The sequence below is a fragment of the Dipodomys ordii genome, unplaced genomic scaffold, assembly GCF_000151885.1.
Source record: "Dipodomys ordii isolate 6190 unplaced genomic scaffold, Dord_2.0 Scaffold305, whole genome shotgun sequence".
In the NCBI taxonomy this organism is placed as follows: Eukaryota; Metazoa; Chordata; class Mammalia; order Rodentia; family Heteromyidae; genus Dipodomys; species Dipodomys ordii.
This window is the reverse complement of record NW_012267521.1, coordinates 339,519-352,296: the sequence shown is the minus strand read 5'-3', so window position 1 is coordinate 352,296 and position 12,778 is coordinate 339,519. Positions and strand designations below refer to the sequence as shown.

The 12,778-nt window shown below is 41.5% G+C and overlaps 1 pseudogene; it reads left to right on the top strand.

Annotated features, from left to right (window-relative positions):
* The first annotated feature begins 1,366 nt into the window (after window positions 1-1,366).
* On the top strand, window positions 1,367-2,185 carry LOC106001523 (annotated as a pseudogene).
* Window positions 2,186-12,778: the final 10,593 nt, after the last annotated feature.

The following is a 12,778-nucleotide window of genomic DNA, read 5'->3' as shown; positions in this document are numbered from 1 at the left end:
TACAACTTCAGGGGTGGGGGAAGGAGTGAGGGAGGTGGGGATGGGAAGGGATAGTAGGAGAAAAACAAAGGAGTGGGGTAACAGTGCTCAACAAGGAATGTACTCATTACCTTACTCATGTAACTGTAACCCCTCTGTAGAGCATCTTTACAATAAAATTAAAAATGATGTGTATAATTAATTAGATTCTGTTATGGAGGACGGAGACATTTTATGAAGTACATTTAAAAACAATTTTAGAAATTTAAATATGTGTTTAGGAATGAAAGCACTTTTTAGAATTATTGTAAATGTGTGGATTTGATAATGAATGATACTGTGACAATAAAAGAAATTATGTCTTCATTCCTAGGACACAATATTAAGATGAAATTTCATTAATACCTGTATTTTATTTAAAATATTTTTGAAAAAGATATAGGCCCATATCTGCAAATAGATAGGATAGAGCACAAAAAACATTATTAAATCTAGATTGTGTGTAGTTTTGTGCAACTTCACTTATAGCCCTTGTGCATATTGTACATCTCTACTTAACACAGGAAGCAACTTTGGAAGACTCTTTAATGTTTTCCCCCAGTGTTAATTACATCTTTGAGGGAAGATCCATCTTCATTTGTGGATGGATCAAAGAGCAAAGTATTACCTTCATATTCATTCCTGCCAGAGCTATGAATTTGCTCTTTGTACAGACAAATGCACTGATTTTCCTTTTTATTTATAACTTTATTTATTTAACAATGCTGAGGAACAAACCCAAGATATCACACATGCTAGGCTAGGATTCTAGGCAGGACTAATATATATATATATATATATACACACATATAATATGTGTACATAATATATGTGTTATACATATCTCATATATATGATCTATCACATGTGTATCATATATGTTTTGTATATCACATATCTCATATATCCCCTATATATTATACTGAGATAATCTTTCTGTTTTTTGGTGGGGTTCATTGATATAACAGCCTATTGTGAATTATAATCTTTGACAAACTTCGTTCCACATTCTCTTTCTTGAAAGGCTTTGTTATGTATAAATAATGCTTATTTTGAACTGTCCTGCCTCTGTCTGTACACTAAAAGGTTTGCGGTATTTTCGGTGTTTCCATATTTTAAGGTTAGGTTGCCGGTTTTAATCAACAATAGAAAATTATGTTTAAAGGCTGCTGCTGATAGGCTCAGCCAGAATTTCAGACCAGCAAAGAATGTTTTGATAGGGTCAAAGGAGGAGTCTCTTTACATCACATTCAACAAGTGGCCAATCCTGCTGGTGCAGACCAGCATTTTGTTCAGCAACTGAGTAAGGAACTAAGAGCAGGAACTGTCTTGGAAGGCCGCAGGCGCCATGTGTAAGGTGAAGAAAAGATCCACTGCTCTTCGGCATAAACGAAAGCGACCTGGAGATTGTCCTACTCCCTGCGCAGCGATCGCTGTCATGGGAACCACCGGCGCGCGGTGCCCACCTGTTCAAGTGGGCCTTGGAAGCCATGCAGTGGGGAGGGAGCGGGCAATGGTTTGGCATTGCTGGGGACCAGCACAGAGGAAGCGCTGGTGGCGAAGGATTTGAGAAGCAAGTCCCAAAGATCTGCTGCTCCAGGCACCACAGCTGAACCCAGCGACCAATCCACCTCCCCCCACAGAACTAGACCTGAGCGCGCAGCGAGAGCGGTGGGAGAAGTTCCCGAGGGTGCGAGGCCTCAGCTGCTAGGCTGCAGCCAAGTTCCTGTTAGATACCTTTGAGTTCCCTTGCCTGGTCTACCACACCGGGGGCTGCCACTGCGGCGCGATCCGCTTTGCAGCCTGGGCCCCTGCGGATCTGCGGGTCATGGAGTGCAGATGCCGGCTGTGTCAGAAGCAGCAGCACCGACACTTCCTTGTCCCGGCCTCGTGCTTCACACTGCTGCAGGGCGAGGGGAGCATGGTCACTTACCCGTCCACCACGCACCGGGCGCTGCACAGCTTCTGCAGCAGATGTGGTGTCCAGAGCTTCCACGCAGCTATTTCCGACCCTCGCGTGTATGGCGTGGCCCCGCACTGCCTGGACGCAGGCACCGTGCGCAGCGTGGTCATCGAGGAGGTGGATGCTGGCGACCCTGTAAAGGAAGCCACCAAGGAGAGCAATACCACCATCCAGCAGGTGTCCTTCAGCACTATCCCTGCCTGAAATGGAACAATGACTGGGGGGCAGGGGGTGCAAACATCCAAACAGGTGTTAAGCCAATGTCCAGGCAGCCCCAGCATTAATTGTGAAAAATGTACCGCGTGAAAGAGATCTGGTTCTGGACTTGCTAAATTTGTGGTGTCCGTGCAAAGTTTTCCTTCACTTCCAATTCATTTCAATAGACTTTCTTAGAAGCAAAAAACTTGAACATTCCTGTGTCTGTGTAAAATGAGAACTTTGCAATCCAATAAGCAAGTGGCTTCTCTGGTAAATGCCAGGCCCCCAAATCTTCTCTTAAGATCCCTCAGTTCTCGCTCAGTTCTCACTAATAATTACTTGCAGATTATTCTTGTCTACTGTATGTTCTTGGTGCTATTGTGAGCAGTGTCATTGCTAACAGTTGTATTTCATGTTTAAAATTGATAGGTTATGTTTTGTGAACATTTATTAGGATGTTATCACATTGACGTCATGTATATCATAAATAACTATTTCACTACTTAGAGATATGTATTGTTTTCAGCTACGGTGTTTATTTGATGTGTTTTCAAATCTTATGTTTTAAAATTCCTAAATGTAACATAGTGCCCTGCTTTGATGTTAGTATGTTGCTGTGTTTTGTTTTACTGTCTCTGAGAATGGGGGTGGAAAGACAGAAATGTGACCAATGTCTGCACTGGATGCCCTCATGAATCTTTGGAAATAGTTATCTTGTACATGTGTTAAGTGTTCAGAAATAGAAAATATGTATTTCTATGTTGTATATTTGAACTTCAGCACTAACTTAATTGTAATTTCTTGATACCTGAAATTTTTATCTAACCATGGGTGGTATGTATCTTCTCCAACCAAGAACAAATGTCAACATTGTCATTTAATTACTTTATGAAATTAAGAAATTGATCTTCCATAACCTACTTAACTAGCCTCCTGTCCTGGATGTTTTAGCTTTTATTCAGCCTTTCATAATAGTAATATTTCAAAGGAGAAAAGTAGACACAGTGTCTTCAGAGTTCTGCAACTTGAGGAAAGGGACCTAGACATTCTTTCCTGGATCTTTCCCTTGCTGAAAATCTGTCCTCTGTTCTTGCCTTCCATTGCATGATCATATAATTTGCAATCAATTGCTTATCTTGATTTGTCAATTAAGCAAATAAAATCCAGATCAATGAAGCAGATATATGTTTCTATGGCTATGTGGAGTTACAGGGCTACACCATCACACACAAAAAGCCACCATTTTTCCCTCCCTACTTCTCATTTTCCAGCTCCCTCTACACCAATTAGGGGCAGAGGTTGACCATAGGATTTCTCTAAAATGTTCTAATCGCCTCCCATGATTGCTCTGAGTTCTGTGGAATAGTCGATTACAGACTTTCACCACTTCAGGGTTGACTTTTGATAAAAAAAAAGGGGGGGGAGGGAGATTGGTTTCTGTTTGTTTGGCATTGTAGTATTTTAACACAGAGCCTCTGGTTTGTTGAGCAGGCACTCTATTATTTGAGCCACCCTACAAGCCATGAAAGAGGAAGAATGTGAACATATATGCCTGGAAAACTTGTTCAGGTTGGTTGTTAGAATACTAAATTATATTTAGACTTATAACTAAGTAACTTTTTCTGCATAGACTGGATCTAGAAAGAGCAAGAAATGGCTCAAGAATTAGTTTCTATAACGTCATGTTTTATGCAATGGTGGGATTTGAACTCCTAGCAAGGGCTCTATACTCTAGCACTTGAGACACATTCCCAGATCTGCTATTTTGTGCAGGTCCTGGGGCTTGAACTCAGGGGCTGGGCGCTGTCTCTGAGCTTTTGTGCTCAAGGCTAGTGCTTTACAACTTGAGCCACAGCTCCACTTCTGGCTTTTTGGTGGTTAATTACAGCCAAGAGTCTCATGGTCTTTCCTGTCTGGGCTGCCTTTGAACCACAGCCCTCCCAGATGTTAGCCTCCTGACTAGCAAGGAATACAGGTGTGAACCACCAATGCCTGGCTCCAGCCCTGCTTTTTGTTGGTTATTTTGGAAGTGGAGTCTCATGAACATTTCTGCCCTGGCCGGCAAAAATGGTGATCCTTCAAATCTTAGCCTTCTGAATAGGTAGGATTACAGGTGTGAGCTATTGGTACCTGGTTCACATCAATGTTTCTGTGGTAAGAAACTTCTTTTCCCAGACATTTTCTCTTTTTATAAACCTGACTTTATTCACAAAGCAAACATCGATGATTTATTGCTTCTCTATGCAATGTGAAAATCCTTCCTAAGTTGTATGAGTACAATCCAGTGTTCATGATTTGCAGACAGCAATTTTAACTTCCATATAATGTATGGGTCTAGGCTGGTTCTGAAGGCAGAACATGCTGTGCAGGAGGAGATGGATGATTGTAGAGATTAAGCAGTGGTTGGTTGACACTCAAAGGAAAACTGGGGAAAGGACTAGGTATTTAAGGGAATTTTGGGGTGTTTAACACAGGTTGCTTAATGTCACTGTATTCCTGGTAATTTCTTTTTGTTTGTTAGTCATGGGGCTTGAATTCTGGGCCTGGGTGCTGTCCCTCAGCTCTTCAGCTCAAGGCAAGCACTCTACCACTTGAGCCACAGTGCCACTTCCAGTTTTCTGGTGGTTTATTGGATTTAAGAGTCTCATGGACCTTCCTGCCTGGGATGGCTTTGAACTGCGATCCTCCCATCTCAGCCTCCTGAGTAGTTAGGATTACAGGCATGAGCCACCAGCACCTAGTAATCTCTTAAGAAGGCCTTCGGTTGTTTACTATTAGCTGTGTTTTCCATCATGCATAAAACTATATGCTGCTCTTTAAAATGATATAGGAAATGTTTGGGCACCATTGGTCATTTTGGATGCTGACAGCCTTTTCTATACCTCCCTTGAGGCATTCTTACTTCAAGAAAAAAGCAAGAGTTTGACATTTGGGCCATCTACTACTATCAAGTTTTGTGCAATCTGCAGTAAGAAATAAAAGCTCACCCTCATCTTCATTGATCAAATGAGATCGTGGGCAATAAACCCTTGGCATAGTATTTGACATGCAACAAATAAGAATTTGTTAGCTGAGTGTTAGTGGCTCATATCTGTAATCCTAGTTCATTAGGAGGAGGATCACAGTTTATGAGGTACTATTTTTGGACACTTAAAACCAGAATTAGCCGATCACCGGTGTTCATGCTTGTAATCCTACCTACTCAAGAGGCTGAGGTCTGAGAATCATAGTTTGAAGTCAACCCCGGGTAGGAAAATCTATGAGACACTTATCTCAAATTAACTGTAGAAAGCTAGAAGTAGAGCTGTGACTCAAGTGGTTGAGCACCAACTTTAAGTGAAAAACCTAAGGGACTGCACCAAGCCCTGAGTTAAAGCTCCTCTCACTAAAATGTTAGAACAATTTAATGACAGGCCAGGATGGTATGTGCCTTTCCTCCTAACACATTCATCACTGAATACCTGGGGTGTCTTCCTTGACTCCCCAGATATGTTTGTCTTAATTTATTCAAGCTGGTAATGGGAGAACAAAACCAGGTAGAGGACACAGGTATCTCTTCTCTCTTCTGCCTATCTCCAGTTTATTCCTCCTTATTGCCCAGAACTGCCTTCCACGGTAAACTAGAATGAAGAAAGCCCATCTCTAAGCCCTTATCATTATAGTCCTGTAGATAAGATAGACAACATTCAACCTACACTACACTGTAAACTGGCAAAGAGCTTGCTGTGAGAACATAGATAAGAGGTCTCTACTCTGTTACTTTCCAAAAACATCCTTTGGTAACCTTCTATTAGCTGGATCTGAATGGTAGAATAATAGAATAAAAGAACGGAATAGAGGAAAAAGTGTGGGGATGGGGAAGCTACATAAGGAGGAGGTAGAGAAGCAGGGAGAGAAAGAAAGGGAGAGCAGTTAAAGTAGGCAAGAAGTTTGTCACGATTCCTACATACTGCAATATTTCTGGATTTAATCAAAATGTTTTTATGTTTTTTGTTGTAAAACTACTGTACAGAGGGGTTACAGTTACATGAGTAGGAATGAGTACATTTCCTATTGAGCATTGTTACCTCCTCCTTTGTTTTTCCCCTGCCATCCCTCCCCTCTGCATCTCCCCAACTCCCCCCCCCCCACCAAAGTTGTAAAGTTCGTTTTCAACATAGTGCCTTGTACATCTCATTGTTACAATGGGTCAACCTGTATCCTTATTTCAGCATTTTGTTATTTCCCTTCCCTCCTCAAATTAGAAAAATGTATATACAAGATGCAGGGCACCAACATCAAATACAGTGAAAACAGGAGTTATACCGTGGGAGAAGAACATACCAAAGAAACAAAAAAATCACATAGTACATTATAAATACATTAAAAAACAATAGCAAGAAAGAAAAAAAACACTTGTGTCCCTATTTCAGGGTTCATTTCACTTAACATTATCTTAGATAGTCATACGTACATTGATTTTGACCTTTTCTGCTTGTCCTAGACATATACTAGTTACTGCAAATAAGGGAAACCATGGGACCTATGTTTCTTTGAGACTGGCTTACTTCACTTAATACATTTTTTCCAAGTGTTTCCATTTCCTAACAAATGGGGCGATGTCATTCTTTCTGATGGAGGTATAGAATTCATATATATATATCACATTTTCTTGATCCATTCACCTACTGAGGGGCATATGGGTTGGTTCCATATCTTAGCTATGGTGAATAATGCTGAGATAAACATAGTTCTGCTTTAGTATGGCCTTGTTTGTGATTGTTTGGGTAAATGCCAAAAAGTGGGATTGCTGGGTCATAGGGGAGCTCTGGATTGAGTCTTTTGAGGAACTCCATACTGCTTTCCCAAGTGGTTGAACAAGATTACACTCCCACCAACAATGCAGTAGGGTTCCCTTCTGTCCATATCCCCTCCAGCATCTGTTGTTATTAGATTTCTTGATTATAGCCATTCTAACTGGGGTGAGGTGGAATCTCAATGTTGTTTTGATTTGCATTTCTTTTATGGCTAGAGAAGTTGAGCATTTCTTCATGTGTATATTGGCCATTCTTATTTCTGTTGTGCCCAGATAGGGACCCCCAAAGACCACCAAGGAGCCGATTCCAATGTAAGCACACGAGAATCATTTATTGCAAGCTTGAGCCTGGTCTCCCAACCTTCATGGATGCAGTGGGTCAGTTGAGAGCCCCGCCTTATGGGGTGGCAGGGATTTTTTTAATCACAAGTAAAGCAAGGGGAAGGGGGTTTCCAACTTAGCAGTTACATCATTGGCTAACAATTGGGTAGCTAAGGGTTAGTAAGTTTTGTCACATTCTTATTGGTTAGTACAATTGGTTATTCTTTACCAATTTTAGCAGACAGTCAGCGTTTTATAACAGTCTTGTAACAGTCTTATTAGATAGGGCAGCAAGCTGAACCACAAAAAATATGCTGGCAATGCAACACTTGGGGTCTCAGGGCTCTGGGGACTTTCCACCTTCTCACTCATTGGCTGTTGCTAGGGGAACTTATCAGGTAGGATGCAAGTGGGACATCTGTGGTCATTTTGGAGACCTAAGCTCATATGCTGGAAATAGGCCATGTCTCAAATTGGAGTTTTTATGCACAAAATGGTGATTGTCTTGCTAGGGTTCTACATTCCCCTCTTTTCTTGAAATTAGATAGGGGATCCAATCATGGTCCCCTAATATTAAGTTCTATGTTAACTTTATCAATGGTCCAATATTGAGATCTCAGAACCAGTACCAGGATCACATTAGCCTGATCTTTTACTAACATTATTAGCCTGTTAATCACGCAAGGACCAATTGTGAGTATTCGAGGTCTGGACAGAGGCATTATCTATTGGGCCAAAGGGGTGTAAAGCCATGCAATGTCCAGGTTGGTAGTGAGACATTTGCAAAGCCCCTTGTGCAGTTTTTCCAAGACCCTCACATTTTCTTCCACCAGTCCTAACTCTGTATATCACAGCTAACTTAATTTTATACCAGCTGTACTCATAAGCTCCAATTTTCAGACACACCCATACCATTTGCTACATTCTTAAACTTTCTGGGGTTTGTCTTCTCCCCTTTTTCACTCTGATACAAACACTTTAAGACAATCCTTAACATACACCCAGGAGGAAGCAGGTTATTATACCAGAGCCAAACTAGACTGTGATTGTAAAGTGGATTTCCAGTCCTTGTGCCCTGAAGTGCCTAAGGCAAGCCAGTGATGTCCTTGCCCCCAATATCCACTGTGGGAGTAAAGGGTTACTGGATATCACCAGAAGTTCTTAGTTTTAGCAGACCCAAGGCAGCTTTCCACCAGGAATCAGTCTCAGTGATGGAATCAGGCAGGAGTTCAGTCTTCTTTTTCTATGGTAGAGGTGAGCAGGGTGAAGATGTAGATTTTCTCCAGTTGACTGTCAGGCTGTAGCAGCAGCAGGGTCTTTCAGTGGCTCCAAGGGACAGTCACACTTGGTATTGGGATGTAGATTCCTACACAGACTTGTTAAGGATACATAACATAGGCTTGGCAGGCTGTGGCCCCACTGGTTTTGAAGCTTGTTTAGACAATAGCCCAGGACAAATTACCAAGACAACAACTTTTTACTATCCAGATATTTTTGTAAGCAGACACAGAAGGCTTGGTCTTGTAACCATCTCTGAGAGATACAGTCTCCACACTTGCATATCTGTTATCACAATTCTTTGTGTCTTTTAAGAAAAATTATATTTTACCTATTTTGCCTCATTTTTCCAAAACTGACTCTGGAATCTTAATCTTAAAAAGGGAGTTGATGGGCAAGGTCCATTTTCTGTAACTTCTTCAAGCTGACTTCAAGGGCGTTGATCCTACCTAGCCAGGAACCCATAACCTTAGCCTATTTTACAAAGAGGTTACCAGGGTTAGATGTCATTAAAAACAATATTTTAACTTTTGACAAGTGCACATAACTTTTCTCCAGCTACAGCAGTGTAGCCTGTTTAGCACTCCAGTTTGCAAAAGCATCTTTCTGGATGGCTTAGGAATGTGATCTCTAGTGACCCTAACAAAGCCTAAGTTACCCGTGCAGGCCTTCAGACAGATATCAATAAAAACACACTCTCAGGTTTATAAACTTTTTTCCTGAACAGATAAATTTTATGTAGCTGCTGTCAGCTCAAAAGTTACTGCCAATTAGGGCTTTTGGCACATATAGGGATTGGGATTTTAAACTATCCCCCACATTTTATAAGTTAAGCTTTTTAGCACTATCACAGATGATGGGCAAGTTCCAGTCCCTTACAAGGTAGATAATCATGGACATTAAGCATGCTTACAACCTATCTTCCCATGACCTCCTGGCTCTGACCAATTTTTGAAGGGCCACACACAAATGACTCAAAGATCTGACAGCATTTCTGCCATCCAGGCAGTGGCTTACTGCCTCTGGATGCTCAACCATTACTTTCATCCCATGAGTGTCTTCTCCACACTGGGATAAACGCCTCATTGGCATTTCCCTTAGTTGGTCACTGGACTTGAATGCGGGGCCTCAGTGCTGTCCCTCAGCTCTCCATCTCAAGGCTAGCATTCTGCCACTTTGAGTCCCAAAGCAACTCTTTTTGCTCTTTCAGCACTCTGCTGGCTGAATAGAGGTGACAGTCTCACAGGGACCTTTTTCTACCTGGGCTGGCTTCGATGCAGATCAATGAGTCTTATAAAAGTCCACTTTACTCCAATTAAAAGCAACAAGGTGGTCAAAATAGAAGTACCTTTTTAAACATGCTCTTACCTGGAATTTATTAAGAGCCAAAGTAACATCTGACAAACTTCCAAAAATCCTCATTCCTTTCTGTGGGCCTGCTGGGAACTGTTACAAAAAAACTATAAGAGCAAACTAAAATAGCAATTATTTTGGTAATCCTAATTGTAGAACATCATTTAAAGCAAATCACATTATACAGATAAACTTTTTTACCCTCTTTTTAAGGCCTTTTTAATTTTAATATATTCAAGGGGCAGTTTTAGCAATACCAATCAGATAAACACATCACTCATTTTTACCATCATGTTTCCAGTGTCTATCTGAAGGAAAAGGGACAGGACAAAGATGGGCCACTTGGCCTCTCCTATGGAATGGGCACACACCCAATCCAACTCTTTAGGGTTAGATGAACTGCTTTTGTGCCAGCTTGCCCTCTTCAACCATGAGTGGACTCCCCCCGGGGTTTGTCCCACTATGCATGACCGGCTGAGATGCACTTCTGCCTGTTCACCCCTCACCTCTAAAGATAGGTCTTCTGTTGGCTTTTAAGTTTTTCCCTTTTCTTTTCTCTTGCTTCTTGAATGAAATACACAGTTTTAGATGAACAAAACAGGGAATGTCTTTGACAGTGTTAAACAAACCTTTACATTTACATTTTTGATATTTATCCCCAAATTTTAGCCAAGGGAACTAAATCCAAACAGCCAATGCCTTTATGTTAAAACAAATAACTTGATTACAATGTAAACAGCCTTATGCATTCTAAAATACCAGATTTTTAAAATTTCAAGTTAAAGAATCCTTAAAAAGCCTTTTTTAACAATGTAAAAATTCTTTAAAAAATTTTGGTAATGTCCAAACCTCATAACCTTTTGAATTTTAAACTTAAACTTACCCAATTGTTACAGAATGCTGACAATTTTTATCTTGAACATGTTCACACACATACAAAACACACACAGATCTTAAAGTGCACAAAATAAAAATCAGTTGTACATATATTTTCTTCAAATTTTTAGATAACAAAGATATAAGACAAGATTTTTCTTTCTTCCTTCCTTTTTTTTTTTAACAAAGTACCTTTGTTATGTTTCATTTTCCCAGGGTTTGCTTGTTTAGCAAGGCATTTCATCAATTGGTCATTTGGATACCTTCAGTTGGAGGAAGGCTGCCTGCAGTCACCTGAAACTAAACTGGCCTGTTTTTTACCCAATTTTAGACAAGAGCGCTTTATAAAATGTTACATTGTCAGGACCAGCTGAAAAGTCCAAACCAGGCACACAGCCTTCTACACCCTCCCCTCTGGCAGCTTCTACAAGGAGAAAATGCAGCCTGGGGCTTGAAGAGGATCAAACTAGTCCAGGAGCCTTCCATGCCCCATAGGGAGGGGGAGATAGCAGGTCTGTGACCCAGGCCCAGATGAAAGCTGGACCTTTTATTCCACCAGAGATGTTCAAATAAATAACAAAAACACAAATAAACACAAAAACCAAGAATCCACATTTAAAACTGGTACACATTCTAAAACAGAGCAAGACAACAACCGAAGGCTGAGTTGGGGAAAAATGGGCCCCCAGCTCATCCCTAACAGAACTCTATACCACTATCACGCAGCAAGCTGAGTGAGCCTGCCACTTCACCCAGAACTTCCCTACCTCAAAAAACAGAACAGAAAACACACCAAAATAAACAAGACAGACAAGTGGACACAAAGACAAAATCAGGTCTCAGTGGATAAGGCAACATCTTACCATCATTTACAAGTGGGACTCAAATCCATTTTATCAGGTGACTTGAACCCCCTCTACTCACCTCTGGAGCATTTTTCTTTTAGATTCCTGCAAACATTGATCCAGGGGCCTTCCAAGGTGGAGGAGAATTCTGTCATCTTGGGGCAAGGGAAATAAGTCCTTAGCAGGTCTCCCTTCAGACTGGCAGGTTCTCCCCTATGCTCAGACTTCCTGGGCCAAGGCTCGAGGCTAAGATATTGCTGGGGCCATTTGCAGGTAGTCAGTGGCAGTTTCATACAAAATCAGAACTAGCATTTTTTTTGTAAGTCTTTAAAATGAAGAACAAGGTCTAGGGGTGTCACAGATCCCTTCCTAATTTCAACACTCAGATTGTAGGCTCTTTCGTTAACATCATTAAAATTGTCAGTCAGAAAGGAAAGGGGTATAGTTTGAGTCTGCCCCATATTGTCTGTCACACATAAATAAAGAGCAACCGACAAACACAAAAGCCAAACTGAGACACAAAGAGACAAACAAAAAATCTCTCCTGTGGACCAGAGGCAAACTGAAAGTAGGACAATGACCTTATGCCCTTCCTCGGGAGTGACCCACCTCATCCCTGCTGATTAAGATTCAGATTAAGGGGACTTCTATCCCCTCCAGGAGGGTCTAGAATGTCTTCCAAGACCCCCGGTTGATGACCCACCAGTGCGTCCGCCTAAGTCCTATGTCAAACTTTACAGATTTTCAGATTTTGGGCCCCAGAAACGGAACAGAAACACAGCCACACAGAAATAGACAAACACAACTCACCAACCGGTGTCTGAGTCTCTGGTTCAGGGGTCCTTGGGTCTGGGGGTATCCCGGACAAGCCCCCAACTGTTGTGCCCATATAGGGACCCCCAAAGACCACCAAGGAGCCGATTCTGATGTAAACACATGAGAGTCGTTTATTGCAAGCTCGAGCCTGGACTCCCAACCTTCATGGATGCAGTGGGTCAGAGTTTAGAGCCCCACCTTATGGGGTGGCAGGGTTTTTATCACAAGTAAAGCAAGGGGAAGGGGGTTTCCAACTTAGCAGTTACATCATTGGCTAACAATTGGGTAGCTAAGGGTTAGTAAGTTTTGTCACAT